The 8598-nt window shown below is 38.9% G+C and overlaps 1 pseudogene; it reads right to left on the bottom strand.

Moving 5' to 3' along the window:
• Window positions 1–4077: 4077 nt before the first annotated feature.
• On the bottom strand, window positions 4078–7560 carry LOC127646909 (secretory phospholipase A2 receptor-like; annotated as a pseudogene).
• Between the last annotated feature and the right edge of the window lie 1038 nt (window positions 7561–8598).

Below are 8598 nucleotides of genomic sequence, written 5' to 3'. Positions count from 1 at the left end.
CTCACTTCGGCGTTGTGCTGAAGAAGCGACATTAGGGGTACAATTTAAATCACGCCATGCGCTGAGCCGTGTATGTGTTCTGCTGACACAGGAGCGGGCAGGTATTTTACGTGCAAAGGCAACCAGCTGTGTCAGACTGCACGTACCCTTCCCCAATGCCCCAAAAGAGTCGTCGGAATCCTTCTGGTTACCCTAGACAGGGGAACAAGGCGACGCTTGCCAACCTGGGAACGGGTAGAGCCTGGCTGGGCCTCTTTTCTCTCTATGTTTCTCCGCATAGAGCAAGAAACGCATCGAGAGAAGGGGGTCTTACCCAGTTTCCTATTCTTTCAGGGAGGTGAGAGTGGTGAATACATCTCATAGGTTTTTAGGCAGCATGTGGAAATGGCGCAGTGGTAGATCCAGCCTCGTTAGGAGGGGGGAGTTGCTACAACACAGTGACCGGAGGGCAGCTGGGACTGCCTAAGGGAGATGTGGGTCCACTCGTAAGGGGACCGTACCGCAGATAATACACACAGGGGGAGTCCACGTAGGAGTCCTGCTCTGTGGATCACCTATTCCAGTACAGGTTAGATTAAGTAACCACAGTGGATTGGGTCAGTGAGTTCCTCCGCTGAACTGCGGACCCACAAGGGCTAGGGAGGGATCATCCAGGGATCCGCATAATTTTACCTCGGACGAGGGAAAGGGCGCTAGGCGCAAGCGATCTACCCGGTCAGTCCGTCAGCGCGTTAGTGAGTTCTACTGGCTTGGACCTGAGAAAACACGGGATGAAACTGACTCAACCCGGAGATTATAGAATCTCGCAAAGGTATTATGTGTTGCCCAACCCGCTGCTCTACATATGTCTGCTAGGAAGGTGCCCCTGGCCAGTTCCCAAGAGGACGCAACACTCCTTCTTGAGTGAGCTCGGACCCGCAAAGTGGGGGGACACGGCCTGGGTGTGATAGGCCAATGAAATGGCGTCCACGACCCAGTTCTGCTGTTCTCCAAAGCAGACAAAGAGCTGCTCAGAACATCTAAAGCTCTGCATGCGATCCAAAATAGCAACGAAAGAGCTGGGTCTGCCTCCTCTTTTAATACTCTTTTAAGCTCCTGCGCTGCCGTGCAGGAAAGGAGAAAGCTGCTGTAGTGCGCCGTAGATCCAACAGCAGAGAGCGTCAGAGGAACAGGAATGGGTGTGTGAATCGCAGACACAACCATCAGCTCCGAAGAAAATTTCGGAATGAACTCTATGTATTTCCCTGCTTTTATACCAGTATGTCCGGGGACGTGGTATGCAAATACTGTCTGCCAACTTCTCATTGGCCTTTTTTCATAGATCAGAGGCATATTCAGCGCTCAAGAGAGACCCCTAGTGTCGCTTTTCGACACAACGAAGCCACAAGTCTAAAGAAGTTATGTTAAAAATTTGAAGATGATCTATCAAAAAATTTGGTTCCTGCAAGCTATTTTCTCGGTAAAATCGCTGGAAACGTACAGAGTAAAATTAAGGCCCTGCCTTTCAAGACGACACAAAATCTGACTGCATTCTAATATATAATATAAGATACAGTTTTACAACATGAATGCTGCTCAGATTGCATAGTTTGTTTAAGAACGATGAAAAAGGGTAACTATTTCAGGCGAGATCTCATGTAAACAATGGAGAGTATATCAATATTTCTCAGATGTATCACTTTTATGGATAAAAAGTGCTATTGGATGTTTTTCAATGAACGCTTGTCATGGACAATTGACCCAAGTGTGATGAACTGGATTCATCTGGTGATTGCGATTTCATAACAAATGTATGAAGTCCCGTTTTGATATTGCATGTTTTCATTTATACTCCTGGCACAAATAACTACATTTCTGTTTCTGGAGCATTGCTATTGTGAAACAGAGATCAGATATCAATGTTGAACCCTTAGACCTTTGAAAAGATGTATAATTTGTTAACAATTACATTTTTAGACGTTAAATTATATTTTAAAATCAAGCAGAGTGACGTCAATACTGTGTGCGGTTGATTGCGTATCAACAGTTTAAAATCAATGAAACATTGATTAGAATTAACACTAGCTTATTGATCTTTCAAATTCAACAATCATCAAAGATAATTATCAATTATCAAGGATTAATATCTGGATGTCTCAATATTAGATTGTTCTCTTAGAAAAATCGACGTCCGGAGAGCATCAACATTGAAAAGTAAACAATGAAGGCTTGAATCTGAGCACTGACATCCCCTGCCAGCTTTTGACACAAGTGTATGCAAAACAAACCAAAACACTTCTTTTTAAATAGAAACAAAGTTTATTGATGCAGTAATATAAATTAATAATCAATATAATGCAGTTAATAAAGTTCTGACATACAACTACAATCTAAACAGTAATATGATTAGATATGGGAATCAAAATAAGCCTATAACACATAAGAGGAGTGTGTGTCTATGCTTGTTCGATAACTTAGGGCTTTAGCACCAAGTTATCTACAAGCCAAATGTGTGTATGGTATGTTTGAGGGGTCGCGTGTGTGTTTAGTATGAGGGACAATAAAGTGTTGGCACCTAAGGCGGTTTTCCGATCATGGGAGAGAAAGCAGCAGTTAGTTTATCACTCGGTGAACGCGAGCCGTAAACCGTCTTGTGGTATTTGGTTCTTTAATGGATAAGCTCAGTGTGCCAGTCTCACCCACGATGGTGGAAATACAAAACAATCCAATGTGGTTGCACTACAACACAGCAAAATCTAATTTGTGATAACAGTATGGTAATATCTTAAGTAATATTAACAGCAATGAGCAGACTCAGTGGTCCGTAAACTGTACAAGCAACAACCTTGATACACAAGAACAACACACTGTAATATTCTATCTTTGCCCAGACGTAAACCTCTTACTTGAATCGCATGAAGACGCAGGTAGAATGTGTGTTCATCCATCGTTTGACTCCGACTCGGTAGCTTGAGGTTCGGTTGATGACGGGAGGCCGTTTCCTCACTCTGTCGATGGGCGGCATGGCTGCTGAATCTTGGTGGGTTGGCGGAGAAATCAGCGACGTCGACTCGGTTGAAGAGGGAAGAGAAATCTTCTTTCTTCACTTCTGCAGGCAAACGAATGAAGATGCGGATTGCTAGGCTGTCTTCATTCAGATCTGTTAGTGTTCGGTGGAACACAGAGTAATCTCTACTCATCCAGCATGAATCCAGCATGAATGACTGTACACAGCAATAAGCTTCATTTACAGTAATTCTGTAAATGAAAATAAAAAGCAGTTTGACCTTCCACAGCTGATTGCTTTAATGTGTCAGTTTCATAACCCGACTGACAGAGATGGATCAAGCATGCCAAGAGATTCTTCTCCAGATTTTTAACCAGTACATACAGTCTAATATACATGAGAATGTATGAAAACCAGCACATTGACGATATTACAGTATTTTTCCATATCTGTGCCGAACTGTATGTTTGCATTTTTGTCTGTGGTTTCATTAAATTACACAAACGTTCTACCTGGAACATTTAAATAACTCTTAGTGCTCTCAAGACTTAACTAATATTTTGAAACACTCCTTTCTTATGACAATTCAAAACATTCAATAATTTTAATTAATTTAATTTAATTAACCTTTAATTTTCTGAAACAGCCAACACTAGAAAAATTATTACAATAATCAAGAAAAATAGGAAACCAACTGTAACGTGAACGCACGCAAGGGCAAGTTTAAGATTGAACCCAATCACAGTTTATTCAAAATAAGGAAGGATACGAAAATAAAAGACTTGACATTACGAAACTTGACATGACCAAAAACAAGAGACTCGATAGAGAATGTATACAATAAACAAATCCAGACACCAGACAACGGGAACATGAGAGCTTCAAATGTCCGATCATCATTTTAAGGACCTACTGAGCTGAGATATTTTTTTATTTTTCTTCAAAAGGGTTCTGCTGAAGAAAGAAAGTCATTCACACCTTGAATATCACGAGGGGGAATAAATGATGAGAAAATTGTCATGTTTGGGTAAATTATCCCTTTAAGTGTGAATTCAGTGTCCAAATGCTTTTTGAGAGCCGATATATGAAATCATACATTGAAATCAACTGACAATCTCTGTGTTATTCAGGATATTTATTTCCACACATTTCAAACACAAAACAGCAAAAACTGTAATGAAAAATAAAAGATATTACATTTAAAAATATTGAGCAGAACATTAGGAGAAAATTGTCTTCATCAAGTCTTTATGAGACGAGTAGCAGATCTGCTGTGTTTGACTTCATCATTATTTCAAGACTTCATTATTCAAATATGACTGCAACATTACAAAGACAAGTATAAGTCCTCCCCAAACCAACAAAAGAGTAATGAACACACAGAAAAACAAGATCAATTACTGAACAAATAATAATAAAACATGAAAGTAGCTCCACTGATGGAGGTAGAGATGATGAAATACAGCTTGATTTAATCTTCATGCAAAACAAAAAAAAGAGAAAAACAGGAAATGTCAAACAAATTATTCAAATGAAATGTTTAGTCGCAAACAATTTGATGACAATCCAACCTCCTTCCACACCTCATTCACACGTGCTTTAAAAGATACATTTCAGTCTGACTAAAACTAATTCTTCATATAAACTATTTATTCTGACTGAAATATTAGGAATGTAAAGTCAGACTAACAGATCTAGATAATGCGATTACAGCTCGGCTTTATATGTGTTAATAGCTGCATAATTGACTTTGGCATTGTGTGTATTTACACTCCAAAAAGACAGAGGTGACGCACAACATGCATTTAAAACTTCCTCAGCTGACATCCTTCCTTCAGATATTTGATAAAACATTGTGTCATGCAGCTCAATTACACAAAAACCACCTGAATTATAAAACTGTGCATGTAAACATACTGACAGTCACTCATCATAGTTGGTGCAGATGAAGTTGAGTTTGTGAGTTTGAGGAAGGCTGATCCAGCGCTGATCTCCTCCAGACTGAACTGCTCCAACTCTCGGTTCATACCTGCAGTCTTCCACTCCTGTCCCGTTACCTGCAGCCCAGTTCTGATAACACAAGATCTCTCCATTCACCCAAAACCAGATGCCCATAGTGCAGGAGTAACGTAGACCCAACCACACTTCAGCAGTGGAGGCTTTTCTGGCCACATTCATCACCCGACGCTGAATCTGTTCAGACTGAACTGACACCAGATCCACATGATTCTCTCTGCAGTATCTCAGAGCTTCATTCCAGCTCAGATTCTGTTGAATCAAAACCAGTTTATCTGAAAACAAAACAGACCATAAACTTTAAAGTTAAAGTTAATTATTCTAAAATTGGTCCAGATTGCAATATTCTTCTCACGTTACACTTGATTGTTTGGATGCTGTTGCAATAAAAGTGATTAATTCTCTTTTAAGAATAATATTCTTACCTTCATGACAGACAAAATGATTTTTCTCATTGCAATTCTTGTCATCCCATTGTCCACGATCTTTTTTGACCCCAACCACTGCACATTTGTCATTCCCGACACCATTATTACCTATGTTTGTCCAGTTTCTGAATGAGGAGTTACTCTTATCTGACCACTCCCATGAGTCTCTGAACAGACCGATCCAGACTCCAGGTGTAGCGGATGCATTAATCCTGATATTATTAATCTGTTCATTCTCATTCTGGTTCCTCACACTGACCAGATCTGTGTGATGCTCTCTGCAGTAAATCTGAGCATCTCTCCACGTCATTGTCTGAAGTACAGGGATGAATCCTTTACTGCTGTCTTTATAAGAGAATAAATAAACAGAAGACTTTATATAAAGTCTCACTGAAATTAATTCACTATGGTGATTAAACAAGTAAGAATAATAATTCTGCACCACTAATGTCACATAATACAGTTGTAAAAATAAATATTGGGTGCTTCTCAAAACCCTAATTGATGCTTCCTCTTTTCCTCGTTCCTCTGTCCTACAGCCTGTGACCCGGAAACTGATCAAAGTCAGCCATCATGAAGGATGTATCAGTTCTCTAAATGCACTGCACGGAGGTGAGGACAGAGGAAGCATCAAAAGAAGGCTTGAGCAAGGACGCACAGTTAGGTGGAAGTATTCTTTGTTGAAACACCTGATGAACACATATGTTCTTCTCACCTGTTATTTCTGCTATAACAGTTTTAAATAGTTATTTATACATTTACAGTTTAAATAAACCATAATTGTCACATAAAGTGTATCTTGAATTATGAGGATTTATATTGAATATTAGATTGAACTTTATTGTCATTGTGCAAAATACAAGTACAGAGCCAATGAAATGTATAAATACAGAATATATAGAATATATAAATAAAGTTTCAACATCATTGCTGCAAGCGTCTGAACTACTCCAGCTATGTAAAGATGGTGCTTTGAAGTGATGCTAGTGTGAGCAAGAACATTCAATTACACAAATACATGCTGTCTCAATTGCTCCTTCCTTACATTCTTTCCTGACATCCTAAGAGAGAGGACGCGAGGAAAGGAAACAGCTTTTCAAAAACACCCACTCCCTTTTATCATTGGAACAAACAGATAGTCCTGTCCCAAACTCACAACACTGGTTACTGGAGCCAATGTTACTGCTTCAGGCAGACCAAGCTGCTCAAGCTGTTACAGTTTTCAGGGAAATCATCATACAGATAGATTACTTATAGTTGTCTCTGTATATTAGGCTGGGATGGAAGAAGGTATTTTAACTGTTCAACAACATGTTTTTCTCTTTTAATCAAATTATTTATGAGCTCTCACCACAGACTGCTGCACTCACCATTGTAACATATGAAAGATAACTGGTTATTACATCCATAATCATTCCATTGTCCAGGATTCATGTTACTACAGTCAACATTATTATTCGGTTAGTCCGGTACCCAGTTACGATACTGTGAATTATTTTCTGTGTAGAACGCAGGGTCACCCAGAGACCACTTCCATTTATAACTGTCTGTCTTCTGCAGTCCAATCCAGACATGTTTAATCTGACCATCATTCACACTCTTCAGCAGATCTTCTATGTCATTCTTGTTGTTGATGGTGGCCAGATCTGTGTAATTCTCTCTGCAGTATCTCTGAGCTTCAGTCCAGCTCAAATTCTGATTCACAAAGTGATACTGACGTGCAACACATGCAGATGAACTGAAGACAGCTGAGAAGAGGAAAATATAAAGACAAACACAAATAATTCACAGCGATGAGACTGATGTTAGTAAATCCAAAGAAAAAATAATATACATACACTCACCTGAGAGAATAAAAGTGATGAATGCTTTTTGCTCCATTTCTGAGGAGATACAGACCATTAAAATCTCAGATATGAAAGTATGAAGTTCAGAGATTAATTCAAGATTAATGAACAGGTTTTAGCAATCAAATGAGATCATGAAAACCATAAAATGATAACAGAAAATAATGAATAAGACAGTGACATTATAACAGGTCTTACTGGTTTAATGAAAGATCATGAGAGTTTCTCGTCCTCTAGTTGTGTCTGTTTCTCTCTTAATTCCTGTGTGTCTGTGTCTTCTTCCTTCATCAGTTCATACTGATATTCTGGATCTGTTCTTCAGCTCCTCCCATCAAGTGTGCGTGTGTCACTCAAAACATTGTGTTCATTGTGTTTCTTCCTCATTAGGTTTTTTTGTTTTCTCAGCCAATAGATTTCTCTTCTGATGATGACATTGACCTTTAGTGTGTGTTCAGCTGTAGGTGTGTGTGTGTGTGTGTGTGTGTGTGTGTGTGTGTGTGTGTGTGTGTGTGTGTGTGTGTGTGTGTGTGTGTGTTGTGACTCTCAGGCTGCTTGATTTGAATAGGAAAGATAAAGAGTTTGTGAATGTGCATGTGTTATAACCGAAAACTAAATTCAAAACATTTGGTCTACAGATATTCATCAGGAAACTCAGTAACCAAAGAAACAAACAAATAATCATAATAATAATAATAAATAAAATAAAAAATAGAAACATTTGTCATTAAGACTGTAAAATCTGAAATCACCTGAAAGGTTTGTCTGAGGGTCTCAGGGTAGAAAATATCATTAACACAGTATTAAAAAACATTATTAATCAATGGAAAATCCCCATAGTGATAGAAAAGTGTGTGTGTGTGCGTGTTTGTGTGCGTGAGTGTGTGCTTGCGTGCGTGTGTGTGTGCGTGAGTGTGTGTGTGTGTGTGCAGGTGTTATAAACAAATCCCAGTCAGGATATTACCTTTAAGTTAAACAAATAACAATTATTTGTGTTGTGTTTAAGTGCTTTTCTTAATTCATTACACTTTCAGAATTATGAACATTACAGTTAGTCAGGGACTCTCATTTGATAGACAAAATAGTCACGTCATGTTCAGGCCTACATGGAATCTGTACCCACAAGATTCTGCAGAAACCGTCACAGTTCTTCAGGCGCAAGTAAACAATACTTCTAGTGAATTTGAATAAAGAACGGGTAACTACAATGACGGTCACAACCAAAAACAAGATAGTGATTCAAATATGAGCTGTGACAACAAATAAAAGAGCGACAGCATAAATAAAGCAGCAAATAGTAACAGATTAATCTGCATAATTCAGT

The sequence above is a fragment of the Xyrauchen texanus genome, chromosome 1 (genome assembly GCF_025860055.1).
Source record: "Xyrauchen texanus isolate HMW12.3.18 chromosome 1, RBS_HiC_50CHRs, whole genome shotgun sequence".
In the NCBI taxonomy this organism is placed as follows: Eukaryota; Metazoa; Chordata; class Actinopteri; order Cypriniformes; family Catostomidae; genus Xyrauchen; species Xyrauchen texanus.
This window is presented reverse-complemented; position numbering and strand designations above follow the sequence as displayed.